At 48.9% G+C, this 18,164-nt stretch overlaps 1 protein-coding gene across 7 annotated transcripts in view; it reads right to left on the bottom strand.

Moving 5' to 3' along the window:
* The window catches only part of LOC103650955 (sister chromatid cohesion protein PDS5 homolog A), a 96,278-nt gene that overhangs the window by 47,828 nt on the left and 30,286 nt on the right, over window positions 1-18,164 (bottom strand). The gene's annotated exons all lie outside the window — the stretch shown is intronic.

Here is an 18,164-nt window from a genome sequence, read left to right as displayed (position 1 = left end):
TCCAACCGCACTATGACCCCAGGACTGCAACCTCCGCGCCAATCTTTTAAGCTTCAATGACACCCTCTCCAGAGGGCAAGAAGACTGAACCGGTTGCTCCCAGGAAGCAGCAACCTCCTCCAAAAAACCGGGGAGTTTAGGCCAAAAATTCTCAAAATGAAACCTACGCCTCCCCCTAAGATCCGCATTGAGTTTAAGGATTAGAGGACAGTGGTCAGAAATTTCAGAGGCACTGCTGTAAAGAAAACAATCAGGGAAAGCCTCCTCCCAACAGGTAGAGCAAAAAACATGGTCCAGCTTAACTAGGGTGGGAACCGCCCGCTGATTTGACCAAGTAAATCTTCTACCATTCAAGGGAATCTCCTTCAAATCGAGGGAACCAATAAGGCCTCTGAAATTGCCCAAAGAAGACCTGTTAATATTAGAATTATTCTTGTCTTCTGACTTGTAAATCTGATTAAAATCACCAGCTACTATCCACGGACCCACACAAGTATTTCTAATATCTCTTAATTCTTGGAGAAAAGCAGGTTTCAAACTGTCTTGATGAGGTCCATATACCCCAGTGAACCACCAAAGAGGACCATCTGCACTTTGCAACTGAACTGAAACAGAATTGTTTTTGATAACTGAGGCCGCTGAGACAAACGAACCATCACGCCAAGCGATTAAAATACCTCCTCTGGACCCATGGGCAGGATTAAAAACAAAATTACTGAACCCGGACCCAAGAATAGTAAGAATGTTAAAATCTGAGACAGAATCCAATTTGGTTTCCTGGAGACAAACAACAGCAGGTTTAAGGCTTACAACCACAGACTTGACAGAATCTCTCTTAGCACGACTGTTGAGACCCCTGACATTCCACACCAAAAAACAGACCGGCTCCATGGAAAATAGTAAAACAAGCAACCAAGACGGGGGCAGAACCAGCTCAGGCCTGCACCACCTGGGGCACCTCCCAACCAAACAGAGCTGCCAGGGCAGCAATATGATCGTTGGACAGGGCAGCATCAAACAAGCTAGCATACTTCCTAGCATCTTGGAAAGAAATATTTTCCTGCTCATCACAGAAACCCAAAAATCTGCACACTTTAGCAGCGGATTCAGAGCCCAACTCAGGGGGAAACTTCGCAACCCTCCTGCTACGCCGTGGCTTGAAATTGCTTGGTATTGTCTTCCTGCGCTTAGCAATCAGAGGAGGAGTAGGCAACAGCTGAGACGTCGGCAACACGAGATCGTTTCTGAATTCCAGCAATTGGGGTGATATCACCGATTCCTCAACCACCAGTGACTTCTTCCTTCTGGAATAGACCTTGAAGCATCGCGGCTTGGTACTTAACCAGCAATTCAGCGAAGGTCCCGACCTCCCAAGCAGATTGATGAAAGAATTAGAAGCAACTTGTATGTCTGCAGCACACAAATTGGAATCAACATCAGCCAGGGCACTCGGGAGAATTGCAGCATCAACTGGATCAGCGGACCCAGGCGCCGTCAACTCTACAACCGCAGCACCAGGAATAAATGGTACAGCAGACCCATCCAAGCCATTTGGGAGAATTGTAGCATCAACTGGTCCAGCAGGCCCAGGAGCCAACAACTCTTCAACCGAAGCACATGGGAAAAATTCTGCATCAACAGGGGCAACAGACCCAGGCACAGCCAACTCATTAGCCAAAACAACCGGGGGTAATGCGTCCACGACAGGTTCAGCAGCCGACGAAGAAGAGGTTCGCGGCCCAAGCCTCGAATGCACCGAGAGCCGAGCTGTAAGATCATGCCCAACAATGCGCCGCCTCTGCTGAAACTGATCCCTGTCATCTTCATCTTCGACAACAGGAGGCAATGCCTCAGACATGTCCCCTGCCGGCCAATCACCAGGAGTAATCACCCTCACAGAAATGGGATAAACCAAAGTGCGAGGGACAATGGATCCATCCTCCCCAACAACAAGAGGTTCCTGAACATGTAGATCAATTACCGCCGGCAGGCTATCCGGAGAGAAACACCACGCTCTGAGCTTGAGAACAGCCATATCCATACTGTCAATTGAATCTGGGTGAAGTCCCTGAACCATGCACAGACCATCCAACAGGAGCTCAGCAGTTCCAACCCCCCATAGGTGAGCAGGGACCCCTTCCAACTCGATATCCATAAGCAGAGGCAGGCTGCCCCCCCCAGAGGCCAAGGCATGACGAGACCAACGCTTGAGATGCAGCCGGACGGGGGGAACGAAAAGCGACTGCCCAACATTAATGGCACGCGAAGCCAGCTCCTCCGAGGGGAAGAAGACCAGGAAAGAGTTCGACGCAGCACGTCGTAGGTGGAGCGCGTCAGCTTCAAGCGAAACCCTTGATGCGAGCTGCTCCAACACCACCGCGGCGCAATCAGAGCTCCCTGGCCCAAGAACAGAGACGACTAGCACTCGACGAAGGTCAGCCTCGGCATGAACAACCTCCCTGGAACGACGAAGGAACTTCACAACACGAGCAGGCCCTCCAGGCGAATGAACAGACTCCTCCTGACCAGAAACAGCACCGGCAACCTTCCTCCTCCTCTGTCCACGACGAGTACGCTTCTTCAGCCCACCAGGAAGGACTGCCTCCATTGCACCAAGGGGAGCCGTCACCGAAGAGGACTCCCTGGAGACCGGTCGCCACGCCTGGGCACGTCCAGACAGAGAAGCAGCCCCCCTACTGACTGGGCGCCACACCCGAGCAGGTCGAGAGGGGGACAGGGGCGACCGCCGGGAAGGGCACGAGAGCGCCCGATGACCAGGCCGCCGGCAGGAGAAGCAGCGAACCAAACTCTGGCACGCAGCAGCACGATGGGAAGAGGAGAAGCAATTGAAGCATTTCCCGCGCAAGTCGACAGGGACAGGTCTTGGCAGGGGCCTTGAAGTTCCAACAGTGGCACGTCGAGACCGGCGACCTTCCACTCTTATCCAGCCATCGCCATCAACCACCTCGGCGGCGCCACCAGAAGCTGGAACATCAGCAGCCAGCAACACCTCCCTGTAGGAGCGCCTGGACGCGCCGCGAACCAGAGCAACCGCCGAAGAATGGCCGCCCTCGTCACTCCAACGTTGGGCCTTCGAACGCCCGCCAGGGCAGGGGAGAGGAGAAACGGCAGCAGCGGCCGACGCCGGGGAAGAAAGTGCAGTGGCCGCCGGCCTCGGAATGAGAACCGGCGTGGGGCTGGTAGAGGAAGAGACAGAGACAGGGGCGTCGGCCAAGGCAGGGAGGCGAACGACAGGTGGAGGGAGCCGAGGAGGCGGGAGGGGAAGCGTCATCCCGACGCCTGGACACATCTGTAGGCTACCAACAAAAGCCGCCCTTGCTCCTTGCCTATACTGAACCTGCCAACCTGGTGCTCTTTTCTCTCTTCTAACGTCAACCAGCAGCGGCAGAAAGCTGTTCAAGTTTACTTGCCCAGGGCTGCAGCTCAGGTTGGAAATGAAGGTGGCACTAGCATAGATGGTGGTGTTCGCTCTAGCAGTACAGCAGTCTCTGAAGCATCGATCCCAAATAACGGAAGATGTCCTTCTTTGGTACTATCTGGCCTCCCAAACTTACATCTCCATCCTCACTAATTGTAGTACCAAAGTCACATCTCATATACTCGGTTTCGGTCCTGCTAATTCTAAATCCTTTTGACTCTAGGGTCTGACGTCATAACTCTAGCTTTCTATTTACTCCTTCCCGGCTTTCATCTACTAGAACTACATCGTCAGCGAAAAGCATACACCAAGGGATATCTCCTTGTATATCCCTCGTGACCTCATCTATCATTAAGGCAAATAGATAAGGGCTCAAAGCTGAACCTTGATGTAGTCCTATGTTAATCGGGAGAACAATTGTATCACCATCAGTTGTTCGGACGCTAGTCACAACCTTGTCGTACATGTCCTTGATGAGCGTAACATACTTTGTTGGAACTTTATGCTTATCCAATACCCACCACATGAGATTCCTAGGTATTTTGTCATAGGTCTTTTCCAAATCGATAAAAACCATGTGCAAGTCCTTCTTCTGCTCCTTATATCGCTCCATGACCTGCCTTATTAAGAAAATTGCTTCCATGGTTGACCTTCCAGGCATGAATCCAAATTGGTTCATGGTGATATGCGTCATTCCTCTCAGGCGATGCTCAATAACTCTCTCACATAGCTTCATAGTGTGGCTCATGAGCTTAATCCCTCGATAGTTGGTACAACTTTGAATATCTCCCTTGTTCTTGAAGATTGGTACTAATGTACTCCTCCACTCATCGGCCATCCTGTTTGATCGAAAAATATGGTTGAACAACTTGGTTAGCCAAACGATAGCAATATCCCCAAGGCATTTCCACACCTCTATTGGGATACCATTCGGGCCCATCGCCTTGCCCCCTTTCATCCTCTTTAAAGCTTCTTTGACCTCTGATCCTTGGATCCGGCATACAAAGCATCTATTTAAATCATCGAAGGAGTCATCCAATTAGATGTCCATAGTCTCATTCTCACCATTGAAAAGATTGTCAAAATACCTCTGCCTTAAAAGAGGAATCATCCAATTGGATGTCCTCTGTTTGATGTCTTGTCCTTTCACCAAGAGTCGATCCATCTCATCCTTAATGCATTTAACTTGGTTAAGGTCCCTCGTCTTCCTTTCCCGAATCCTAGCTATCTTATAGACGTCTTCCTCCCCTTCCTTTGTACTTAGTCTTCGGTAAAGATCATCATAGGCTTGACCCTTTGTCTCACTCACAGCTCGCTTTGCAGTCTTCTTTGCCACCTTATACCTCTCTATGTTGATCGCGCTCATGGAACAAGCTCATGTAACATTCTTTCATCTCCTTTATTGCCTTTTGAACATCCTCGGTCCACCACCAAGTATCCTTAGATTCACCACTGCTCCCTTTAGTCACTCCAAACACCTCTGACGCCACCTTCCTAACACAAGTTGCCATCTTCACCCACATGATGTTTGCATCTTCTTCGGACCAAGCGCCCTCCACAAAAACTCTTTCCCTAAAAACTTCGGAAGTCTCCCCTTTGAGTTTCCACCCCTTCATCCTCACAATATATATATATAGAGAGAGAGAGAGACTTGCTCAAGACAAGCACAAGTATAGACAAGGCAGTAGTATAAATAGTCCAAAACAGCAGTACATCTCCAGCAACAAGTCTATATGAAACTATGAAACTGCAATTCTACAACTTACTAGACCATGACCAAGAAGGCAACACCTATATGAGATCATCATACAACTGAAGTTTGAAGTCTTAACTAAAGTCTGAAACTCTGAACCTGAGTAATTAACGTAACTGGTCGCTAACCAGACGACTAATCGCCGACAGTCGGACGATATGGACGATCAAATCACCCGATCGAATCAAACCCCCTTATCGAGCACTGAGTACCGATCAGTCCGACTAATCGCGGTTAGTCGGACGGTCTGAAAACAATGGGTGGCGCCTTCTAGTGGAGCCGAGAGGATGCCCATATTTGCGACCCTGTTGATGATACATTGGAGAAGGTCCATCGCAATGACAAAAAGAAGTGGTGAAAGGGGACCCTCACCCTTTTCTTCTTAATGTAATGATATGCAGCTCTCCTACGTATTTGAGAAAAAAAAGTTCAAGGACCCAAGTGACACAACATGCCAAGACTAGGGTCCCAAGTGTCTCCGATGTGGCATGCCACGTCGGCATCCGGTTTTGCAAACCCAGCTTTGAATGGGTTTGTATGGGCCGACAAAGTTCAAGGACTCGTTCTCCCGGTTCTCTGAGTTTGGGGCCCAAATGACACAGCGTGCAAACTTTGTCGACCACTAGTGCATTTTACTCTACATACATATTAATGTAGTATATATATAGTTATACACTATTATGCTTGTATACATAGCTCTGGTACACAGGCTTATAAGCCGATCAAACAATTAGTGCTCAATTAATCAAACATGATTGACGATTAATCGCAATTAATCATTTAACCGATCGTCTTATGGATAGGTTTGATTAGCCGATCGGATAACATTGCATTATGTTTTCCTCACTCGTCAGAAAAAGGAATGAAAGCTATTTTTTCTCTATAACAGGATTTTTAGTCTCTCGTTGGGTTTCTTCGGGCCATTTCCCATTAAGTAATTTATATGAGTCATTGATCTTCCTTTCATGGGCACTTTATATTCTTCGTACTATTCCTAAGATACAAAACTCAAAAAATGATTTAAACACAATGATTACGCCAACTACTATTTTAATGTGTTTTTAACTGAAATGCATCAATCCACAATACTAGTACCGTATCTACAATCTCAGCGGTTAATACTCCGCCAAATCTGCATATAAACGATTTCTAGCTGGGTCAACTTTGTTTGAACCAGCTGAGAGGATTTCGAAAAGTTAGGCTCCTCCGCGTTGCAAATTCTTTGTTTGGTTGGCCTCTCTAGGTCTCTTGTGTTTTTGCGAGGGGTATTTTTTTTAGATAATGGAAAAATCATCCGACCTTGGCCTCAAATGAGGTTACGGCCATTTATTACAAGGGACGCAGGCATATTGCCAAAACTCCTCCTATGACCACATCAGAGAACCCCAACTAGCCAAATTGAAGAACTTCAGCTACCGAACCACAGCTACTTCATAGTTAAACGCAACGCATATCCCCATCCAAAATTGCTAAAGAACTGTAGTAGCACCCTCTCCACATTACGACATGAAGACTTTATTAACTCTTGGTCCTCCCTTCTAGGCTGAAGTTGAGACCAGAAGCGGCACCAATATGTTGCCCTGAAGGCTACCTGCACACATGATTTAGGAGATGAATTATTGAACACCACATCATTTCTACTTAACCAAATAGCCCAACAAATTGCCGATGCAACGGTTAATAGTATGTTTCGCACTCTGGGAAGCCTCCCGCTCGCCCAAACCCCAAACAAATCATTAACATCCCGAGGAGGTCTCAACCCCGTGCTTATCTGAATCAACCGCCAAATGAATGACGCATACAAACAACTGAAAAACAGGTGCTTTATTGTCTCCGGTCTACTACAAAAGCAACATATCTTATTACCATTCCAATGCCTCCTAGCCAAGTTATCCTTTGTTAATGTTACCCCTCTTTTGAGGTACCACATAAAAATCTTAATTTTCAGAGGAAGCCTAAGTTTCCAAAGGTCCTTATTATCCACCCCCATCCCATTGTTAAGAGATGCCAGATACAGAGACTTAACCGTAAACATCCCGTTGGCGGTCAAGTTCCATCTGAACAAGTCCCTGTTTGAATTCAATTCGGTATGCGCAACAAGTGAGACCAATTGAAACCATTGGACCCTCAACTGTTGAGCCAAACCCCTCCGAAAGGAAATATTTAAGGGCACCGTGGAGAACACACAGGCAACTGTTGAGTTCTTCCTCCTCGCTAGGTTATAAAGAGACGGAAAACAGAGTTTTAACGTTCCCGACCCGAGCCAATCATCCTCCCAGAAACGCACCTGGGACCCATCATGAATCACAAAGGTTCCTTTACTAATGAATGTGTCCTTAACTTTCATAAGACCACTCCAGAAGTGTGAATCAGTGGCCCTGCGCTGCGCCTGGGATAAGGTTCGATTGGCCAGATATTTACGTCTCAATAATGATTGCCACATTCCTTCTTCATTGAGAAGTTTATACAACCATTTGCTTAAGAGGCATTTATTATGAACCTCTAAATTCAAAATGCCTAGCCCGCCAACCTCCTTAGGTTGACAAATTACATCCCATTTGGCCAGCCTATATTTTTTCTTATGGCCCTCCCCTTGCCAGAAAAAACGCGATCTGAAATAATCTATCTTCTCCAGCACACCTTTTGGTACCTCAAAGAAAGACATCATAAACATCGCTAGACTGGTCAACACAGAATTAATTAATACGAGCCGCCCTCCTACTGACATAAGTTTTCCTTTCCAACTGCTGAGCTTTTTCTCGAATTTGGCCTCCACTGTTTTCCACTCACCAATTGTCAACCTACGGTGGTGCATAGGAATCCCAAGATATCTGAAGGGTAGCCCACCAGAACTGCAACCAAACAGTCGTGTGAACCTCCCTTCATCCTCTTTTGCCTTCCCATAACAGAATACCTCACTCTTGTGAAAGTTTATTTTAAGACCAGATAACTGCTCAAAGGCACATAATATGAGCTTCATATTCGTTGCCTTTTCCAGATCGTGATCCATAAACAAAATTGTATCATCGGCGTATTGCAGAATGGATAACCCCCCATCTACCAAATGCGGCACCAAGCCCTTGATCTGGCCATTTTCCTTTGCTCTATTAATCAGGGTAGCAAGCATGTCCACTACCAAGTTAAAGAGGATAGGAGACAGCGGATCGCCCTGCCTCACCCCTCTTTGGGTCTGGAAAAAAGGACCCATGCGATCATTAACTCTAACCGCAACATGGCCCCCCTTCATGAAAGACTCGATCCAACTACACCAGGTACTTGAAAAACCTTTCATACGAAGGGATTGTTGAACAAAGCTCCACTTCACCTTATCATAAGCTTTCTCGAAGTCGATTTTGAAAATGACCCCATCCCTTTTCTTCGTATGTAGCTCATGAATAGTCTCATGTAAGACCACCACCCCCTCCATGATATTTCTTCCTGGCAGGAACGCAGTCTGCAGGGGACTGATTACATTCTGCGCAACCTCCGTGATCCTCTTAGTCGCAACCTTTGTGAAGATTTTGAAACTGACATTTAGGAGACAAATTGGTCGGTATTGTTGAACCGAGATTGCCTCCCGAGTCTTAGGAAGCAAAATAATAGTCCCAAAGTTAAGACTATACAAAGGGAGATTTCCTGTGTGGAACTCACGAAACAAAGCCATAAGATCATCTTTAATAACATCCCAACAGATTTGATAAAATTCCGCCGGGAATCCATCAGGACCTGGAGCCTTGTTATGTTCCATACTAAAAACCACCGCTTTTACTTCATCTTCAGAAAATGGCTGGGTGAGCTTCTCGTTCTCAACTTGAGTAACTTGTATTATATCATCTCTAAGATCCTCATCCAGAGTAAAAGACGTGCTTTCTGGGGGGCCAAAGAGATTTTTATAATAACCAGTTATATGACTTTTTAATTCTCCCTCGTCGTATAACATACGAGCTCCATCCGTCATCTGGAAGATTCGATTCTTCCTGAATTTTCCATTGGCTATCATCTGAAAATATTTAGTATTACTATCCCCCTCCAGGAGCTCCTTGACCTTCGCTCTTTGATACCACTTTATTTCCTCCTCCCGGAGTAGCTGAGCAAGCCTGTTCTGTAAGTAGTTGCGCAGATCCAACTCCGCAGTACTCAACAGAACTACTTCAGCTCTCTTATCTAAATCATCAAGCTTAGCGATGATCTCCTTTTTTTCCTTTTTCAACAACCCCGAAGTGTGCATTGCCCAACCCCTTAAGTGTTGGCGTACCTTCCTTATCCTGGCTTGCCATTTCTCCAAAGGAGTAGAACCTCTTATCTCATTTACCCAAATATCTTTTACCATATCCACAAAACCATCCCTCAGAAACCAGCCTAGTTCTAACTTGAACGGAGGAATTGTTTGGGCGGTTACAACACCTGTACTAAGAAGCAGAGGAGTATGATCGGATATATTTCTCGACAAGGCATGTACCAAAGCTCTAGGGTATTTTCCCTCCCATTCTGTAGCTAGCAAAATCCGATCCAACTTCTCATAAGTCGGAATATCCCTAGTATTAGCCCAGGTGTACCTTCGCCCCGACATCTGCAATTCTCTTAGATCAAGACCATCGATTACCGCATTGAATAGGAACGGCCAACGATGATCAAATCTATCATTATTTTTCTCAGATGGAGATCGTAAAATATTAAAGTCTCCCCCAATGAGAATAGGTAACGTTTCTGTATTGCTCAAACGGACTAGCTCAGAAAGGAATTCTTGTTTGAAGCAGTCCTAGGCAGGGCCATACACCGAGACAAGAGCCCATTTAAAACCATCTGCCTTATCATGCAAATTAAACTTAATAAAGAAATCCCCTTCCGTGATGGCACCAACATCAAAGACATCAGCGTCAATTCCCAACAACATCCCCCCAGATCTACCATGAGGTTCTTTGCAATGCCAGATAAAATTTTTCCCAGCACACAAATTCCTTAGTAGATGATCTGGGAAGGATTTGCGGCCTGTTTCAGAGAGGGCAATAAAATTGAGACCGTGTTCTTTGGTCAGATCCGAAACGTATCTAAGCTTTTTCAAATCCTTGAACCCATTGCTGTTCCAAAAAATTCCTTTCATTGGTAAACAATTAATTAATAATCAAGCCCGACCTTTTTTGTTAGAACACAACGAACCCTGACTAGATGGTTTTGTACAGACTGACTTAATCAGCCCATCAGTGCCATCCGTCTCTTCATTCATAATATCCCCACACAAATGATTTAAAATGAAATGATCAAACTCTTCGTCCTCAACTACTCCCTTCCCCATAAAATCAGATAATTCAGCCTTGTTCTTACCCACTAGCTGATCCTGAACTCTATTAATCTCTAATTTTTTCAACTGACCAATAGAGGAAGCAACTAAACTAGGATTAGAACCCGCTAAAATGCCAATATTTTTAAAAGAATCAAGAATATAATTATCGGGTAAACTAATAAAGGAAACATTGTTACCTTTAGTCGGCTGGTCGTCCAGGTTGTATCCCGCTTTCAGCCGTACTGCTCGAACAAGCGAGTCTTCACTCACCGAATCTGAGCGGCGCGAGCTACGACGCAGTGCTTGCACTGTTCCTGACAACGCCTCCGGGATACTGCCCAACTTTTCAATACTAACAGCATTGACCGAGAGACTAGTGCCCTGAGATTGTTCCAGAACCAGCTGTGTATGGCCAGCGCACACCGATTTCCCACTGGTCGTGTTGCTGTTCAGCATAGAATCCGACACCTTGTTAACTGCCCCTGCTGAATCCTTTGATGTTCCCTTCAAGCTCGCCCCCTTACTCCCTCTTTCACCTATTTTGTGATCCTTGTTTTGATCCTGAAATTCATCATCATCATTTTCCCCGATATGATCCATATCCATCGGCAAAGGCTGGTCACCTTCAGCTTCTGACTCCACCCTGAATTTCAGTTCATATAAGTAGTCTCCAATTACCACATCAACTACTTGCGGAATCAAATTCGGGTCAAGCACGGCCACCTTCAGCCTTGCCCTGTCAAATTTCCGAGTAAACAACATATCCACCTCTTTTGAGATGCCTAGCATAGAACCAACCGCCCAGATTACTGAGTACTCTCTAAGTTCCTTAGGTAAACCAGTGAACTGCACCCAAGCCTTAGGCATCTCATATTTTATTTCCTCTCCAAGCCCCTCTTCCTTGACAAGCATCTGTGCACCAAATTTTGTATGAACAGTTCCCCACTCGATCATGCGGTGAAGTTCACCCCTGGAAGGGAAACACGTTGAGAACACATTGTTCCCCACACACTTCACACACCAGTCCCAATCAGCAGCCACCAACCTTTTAAGCTCATTCAAAATCTGCTCTTCATTCATGGAACCCTCCACAATAGACACTGTTCCAATGCAGCCACCTTGCCTCTGCTTTACTGGAATGGGTTGGGGTATAAAGTAAAACCCCAATCCCTCCACCGCATACCCGCAAGGTATTGCAAAAGTTTTGCAGGCGCGAACCACCGGACATTTCGAAGTTAAGTGAGTTTTGACATCACAAATTTCACAAAATAGCTCAATATTACAGTCACTCAACTGATGTCCTTTATTTTTGCACCTGAAACAAAACGGCACTTTCTCTTTTGAACTTGAAATCACAGAAGAACCCACCTTGTCATCCAAGTGGGTCGGAGTAGACAATTCTTTGATGGTCTCCAACTTTGAACTGTGTTGAGACCCAAGATTCGGACCTGCTGGATTCCCCCTCGAGTTCTGAATGTGCTGGCTCTTCCCCACAGACTGTTGCAGCAAGGAAACAATCTGTTCCACGGTACTATCTGGAACAGGCCTGACAACGCTACTGTTGCCAATTGATGTTGTAATTGCCTGTTGGAGCAAGTCCAAAGCGTTTGATACTTGAGGAGTCACCGAAGAAGCCCCTGAACCTCCCAGACCCTGTCCAGCGACCTTCACAGAGGAAGCCCCTCCATTTGTAAACCTGCTGTGAACACCTCCACCCCTAGACTGAATTGGCAAAGTACGACCACCGTAGAACCGGCCTCCGGCAGAAGCACCTCTTCCACCACGCCATGCTCCAGCACGGCCCTGTCCACCTCCCTGACGTCCAAAAGGACGGCCTCCGCCACCATAACCAGGATGGAACACTGGTTGGGAACCACCGCGTCCAAAGTCAGTGTTCAGTCCCAAACCAGCGACATGTCCTCCCGTGCCCCCAAGCTGTTGATGACCGGTGGAAAAACCTCCAGCGCCCTCAGACTGATGCTGGCCGCGACTGCCTCCACGCCCTCCAGTATCACCAACCGGCGCCATTGCGTTCCTTACAGCCTCGACGAAGGTGCCAGCAGCCACACCCCGGGAGGAAATGTGTACCGCCCTGGCAGCAGAAGAACTGGTGCCTGAACGGGAGAACAAGAAAGCCAGCCCAGCAGTTGGCCTATAAGGAATCCTAGGACTGAGAATCATATGTTGGGTCCTCCCATTCCAACGGGGACAAGCACTAATTAAGCCAACATTCCTTGATTCCAGCACAGGATCCGCATGAGAATCCCAGAATATCGCCTGACTTGCATCCTTACCAAAATCATTCGGATTCAAACCAACAGCCAACCGCTCCGCTGATGCCGCTCCCATTGAAGACATCTTCTTCAACCTCTGGCCACGGCACCTTCCAGGAGAGCAGCGCCATTGCGCTTTATCTAGTGCATGTCCAACTGTGAACTCCGGCGAACGTCGTGGCGACGGCAATTTGCCCTGCCATGGCTTCACCTTATTCCTAGAAGAAGTGCTCGGACTAGGAGAATGCAAGCATGTACTCAACGTCGGTCCTGGTCCCGACCTGCATACACCGCCGACTACCTCTCCTACCAGTTCGAGAGCTTCATTCCAAATAGATTTTGGTGGCGCAGAACTGCAGTCAATTAGCTTTCCGTCAACACAGGACAGAGACCCGTTCACGAAAACAGAGAGCCGACCACCCTCAGGTGACCGTCCGCTAGTTGCCGAACCGGCCAGATCACCAACCTCCTGATCCAGCTGAACCTGACATTCAGCAACCTCCGCCAGTGGGCGGACGACCACCGCGTCGGTGGGTGCCAGCGTCTTTCGACGACGACCCTTCCGAGCGTACGTGGCCAAGCATCGCCGCTGCATAGCACAGAGAACGAACGAACAACCACTGGCGGGAGACCGGCCAAGATGGCCGCCTCCCACCGCTGGTGTCCCACTCCGCCGAGACAGGGGGAAGAGCACTTACCGGGTCACGCCGCGCGCCTAGCCGGGACGTCCACGCGGCCGAGACCGCCTTGCCGCTTCAGCACGGAGCTCGCGCACTGCTTGATGTACAATTGGTTGGAGCTTGGCCTGGGCTTGCGCGCTCCTGCGTGGCTGCGTCGCTGACTCGTTGTTGCCCAGCGGCCGGCGGCCGGGCCTCGCGCTTTGCCGGTTCGTCCGCGCGGCCGCGCCCGCCTGCAGCGAGCACGAGCGTATTTGGTTTCAAGTTCTAAGCAAGGTGGGGCTGCAGTCCCTTTCGTCTGGGGCTGCTGTTCTTGTTTTCCAGGAATGGAGGGAGGCTGAAAGCAGGGTGCCAAAGCTCCAGAAAAAAGGGTTCAACTCAATAGTGATCCTTGTGGCCTGGTGGTTGTGGAAACATAGGAATGCATGTGTTCGATGGTGCCTATCCAAACAGCCATTGTCCTGCAACATATCCATCAAAATGTTCATGTGGGGAATGTCACTGGGGCAACAGACATTAGGAGGCTCTGGCCTTAGTACTGGGAGTGCTTGTTTTCTGCTGGCTTGTAGTAGTGTGGTTTCCTCATGGACAGTTATGTGTATGCTTGTTCTTGGCCGCCATAAGGTCATTTTTTGTACTGTTTTGGCCATCTAAGGACTTTTTCTCTTCTTAATGTAATGATATGCAGTTCTCCTGCGCTTTCGAGAAAAATGATGCATGTCAGTATGATGTTACTAATCTATGCAACTCTTTTGTGTGGATCCTTATGTTGCTCTTCTAACCGTTAGATTTCAAAAGAATTTTGATTTCTTCTCACTAAACATTTTTCTTTAGTGAGATTGAACATTTATATGCAAAAAGAAAACTACAACAGGATGTGGACAGCTACCAAAATTGCAGTAGACTTGCCAATATTTGCTAAGTGTTTCGATCATGATAAATAGATGCATATCTTAAAAAAATAGAATACAGATTGATAGAAAATTCTAATGGTCATGGTTTAAAAAGGCGACGCCTAGGCGTCCAGGCGGCAGTTTTTGCTAGGCGTCCGTGCCACCCAGGTAACTATGAGCATGTCGTCCGCCTTGGCGAGGTAGGCGCCTGGGCGACGCCTTCTCCCCCCTGGGCGACGCCTAACCTAGGGTTTGCTAGGCTTAGTTAGTCGCGCGGAGCCCAAAATGGCGCTGGGCTTTTGGCGCGCGTTTTGGCCTGTGCGCGCGCGGCAAGTTCCTCGGTTCCCCCTGTGCGCGCGGCGGCAACTTCCCTCTGTGCACGCACGACAACATTCCATGTGCGCGCGCGGCTGCTCCCTCCCCCTGCGCGCGCCCTGCACGCAGCTGCTCCTCGCCTGCTCCCTGGGCACGCGGCTGGCCGGCTGCTCCCCCTCCCCGGGCGCCCCTCACTGGTAGAGTGGTAGACTGGTAGGTCCTCCTCCCCTGCTTTCTCTCAGGTGTCAAGACTCAAGAATGATGTTCCTCCCCCCTTGCTTCCCCTGGTTTTAGACTTTCAGGTTTTTGCCAAGTGTCAAGAAGTAGAACTCAAGACTGCAGCGAGTAGCGACAACATAATGTCTTCTCCAAATGAAGCTCCATCTTCTGTGGCTGGTGAGTACGACCCGAAGAGCGATCATACCCGGAAGTCTACTGATCCAGGGTGGAAGTATGGATTTTGGCCAGATTTTCAAAATAAAGATAAGGTGGAATGCACCCTATGTGGTCAGGTTGTTAGTGGAGGGATAAAGAGGTTAAAGCAACATTTGGCAGGGGCATATGGAGATGCAAAGTTATGTCCCAAGGCTAGCAGTGGATTAAGGAAGGAAATGACAAGTTTACGTACAAGGTAACCCGGTGGCAGCAAACTCGGGGGTGGATGAAAGGAGTATCTTATAATTTACAATCTCCTCCTCCTCCTCCAGTCCCGGCAACGGAAGCTCCACTGCGGCGCCGGCCTCACTGCCGCGGACGTCCCGGGAGCCCCGTTCGCCGACGCCTGCACGCGCGCGGCGCGCAACGAGCTCCGCCACCTGCCGTCGTGAAGCAGCGGTGGCGTCGCGTCGGGCGGAGCTTCGGAGGGCGGCCGCACGAATCAGCGAGGAGAGTGTGGTGCTTCGGCAATCCGCGCTCGGCTGCCGGTTGGGGTCATCGCGTCGGGCGGAGCCGCGGACGGCTGCTGGTCGACCGACACCAGATAAGGTCGCGTCGTCGTCGTCCGTCGCTCCGTCTCGGCTTCCACCATCAGCGGCCGCTCTCGCGACAAGGTTTCTCGCGATCTGGACGGTCAGGTAAGCGTCTTTCTCAAGGCAGTCGGGTGGGGGGTCGCCGTTGAGGTCGGCCACTGTGGCTTACCTCTCGACGGGGGCCGGTCTGGGGTCAGTATCATGCGACAGTACGCGCGAAAGGGTTGTCGCCGGAAAACGCTTGCGCCTTCGGAAGCAGATGACATTCGTGCTTTGGTGGTGAAAGCGGAAAATTTGTTGCTTCCGGAAAATGTTGCTGACGCTCATCATGGGGAGGTCACCAGTACGTTTTCTTCGCCGACGTGTTCTGCATCTCCGCTGCATGATCTGGGTAAGGTTTCTGCGGCTGGAGGTGGTGGCTGTAAACTGGGATGGGACTCAGCTCCGGCAAAGTCCGAGTGGATGGAGGCGTTACAGTCCGTTGGTGAAGGCGCAATGGGGGTCTACAGGTCGGGACCTGTGCGGACGCCTGTTCATAGTCCGCTTCACCCTCCTCCTTTGACACCTTCTTCTAGGAGTAAGGTGAAGCCATGGCAGGGCAAGTTGCCGTCGCCACGGTGTTCGCCGAAGCTCACGCTTGGAGATGTCCTATCAATGGTGCAAGAGCGCCGGAAACCAAATTACGACGAGGGGCGTTGTGTTCAGGGGAGGAAGAAGGCGGAATGTACGGCTGGGTTAGTGGGGCAGCCGGAGGCAGTTTCAAATTTGCTTCCTTGTTTATTTGGAAAGGATGGAGATCGGGAAAATCGGCAGGAATCGCTCACATCTTCATTTCCGGATACAAGGAGACATTGTACGTATGTGTATGGTAGGCGTAGATTTGGGAGAGCCCAGCAGCTGAAACTCAGCCCTGGGATTCCTTACAGACCTACGCCAGGGTTAGCTTCCCTTTTTGCACGTACGGGCACATGGGTGACTAGTGCCCGGGCAGTTCATTCAACTCTCAGGAAGTCAGCCACCATCTCATACGTGGACGCAGCGAGGAATACAATGGTGCTTGGCGGTGATCAGGGAGGCCGGGGCGGTGGTAGAGGCCATCAGCAATCCGGGGGTGCAGGCGGGTATGCTTCAGGTCATCAACAGCACAGTGGAGGAGGTGGCTTTGTCGCTGGTCAGGGACAGGGATCCGGATATGGCCGGGGCGGAAATCAGCCAATGTTCCACCCCGGTTATGGAGGAGGTGACCGGTCCTTGATGCGTCGTGGAGGAGGTCGTGGACGTCATAGCTTTTGGCGCGGTGGAAGAGGAACATCGACCGGGGGTCGGATCATCGGGGATAGAGCTGCTCAGGTTCAAATCAGAGATGGAGGGAGCCACGGAAGGTCTGTACCGGGAGGGGTGGTGTCAACCTGCGCTGCTGGTAAGCGTCAAGGGGCTTTGGTAAGTTCTCCGGTAGTACCTGATGTCTCCAAGGCTGTCGATTTGCTTCATCAAGCTTTTGCAGCGGCAAATGGTAGCGGGAGTGCAGCTAATCATGTCCCGGACAGTACGTGGGATCAAATTGTATCGCTATTGCAGCTCCCTGATGGGAGGAGTAATGCCTCTGCCAGTACCAGATGGGATGCAGTGGGCTCGAATCTGGGGCCTCACCGTAGTTCAAAACTTGAGACGATCAATGAGATTTCTAAGCCATCCCATTTTGATGACCAGGTGGGATCCTCAGCACTTCAAGTGGCCAAAGAAAAGGTGTCGTTTTGTTTCAGGTGTAAAACAAAAGGTCACCAGCTGAGTGAATGCAATATTGAGCTGTTTTGTGAAGTGTGTGATGTCAAGACCCACTTAACTTCGAAATGTCCGGTGGTTCGTACTTGCAAAACTTTTGCAGTTCCTTGTGGGTATGCGGTAGATGGTTTGGGGTTTTACTATATACCTCAGCCTACTCCTGTCAAATCAAAGCAAGGTAGCTGTGTTGGTACAGTGACTGTTGTGGAGGGCTCAATGACAGAGGAGCAGATCACTAGTGAGCTGAAAAGGTTGGTTGCTACAGAGTGGGATTGGAGTGTGAAGGGCTGTGGAAATAATGTGTTCTCCACGGGTTTTCCTTCAATGGGTGAACTGCAGCGAATGATTGAATGGGGAACAGTTCATACTAAATTTGGTGCCAAAATGCATGTCAAGGATGAGGGATCTGGAGAAGAAATAAAATATGTGATGCCAAAGGTATGGGTGCAATTCACTGGATTACCTAAGGAATTGAGAGAATACCCGGTAATTTGGGCGGTTGGCTCCATGCTAGGCATCTCAAAAGAGGTAGATATGGTATTTACTCGGAAGTTTGACAGGGCAAGACTGCAGGTGGCAGTGCTTGACCCGAATCTAATCCCACAATATGTTGATGTTGTAATTGGAGATTATGTTTATGAGCTGAAATTCAAGGTTGAATTGGCAGTCGATGGCGATCTGCCTTTGCCGATGGATATGGATGACTCGGGGGCAAACGATGATGATGAGTTTCAGGATCAAAACAAGGAAGGCAGTTTGGGCGAAAAAGGGAGTAGGGGATCG

This window comes from Zea mays, chromosome 3 (assembly GCF_902167145.1).
Source record: "Zea mays cultivar B73 chromosome 3, Zm-B73-REFERENCE-NAM-5.0, whole genome shotgun sequence".
NCBI lineage: Eukaryota > Viridiplantae > Streptophyta > Magnoliopsida > Poales > Poaceae > Zea > Zea mays.
Note: the sequence above shows the minus strand (reverse complement) of the source record. Positions and strands in the feature narration are given on the sequence as shown.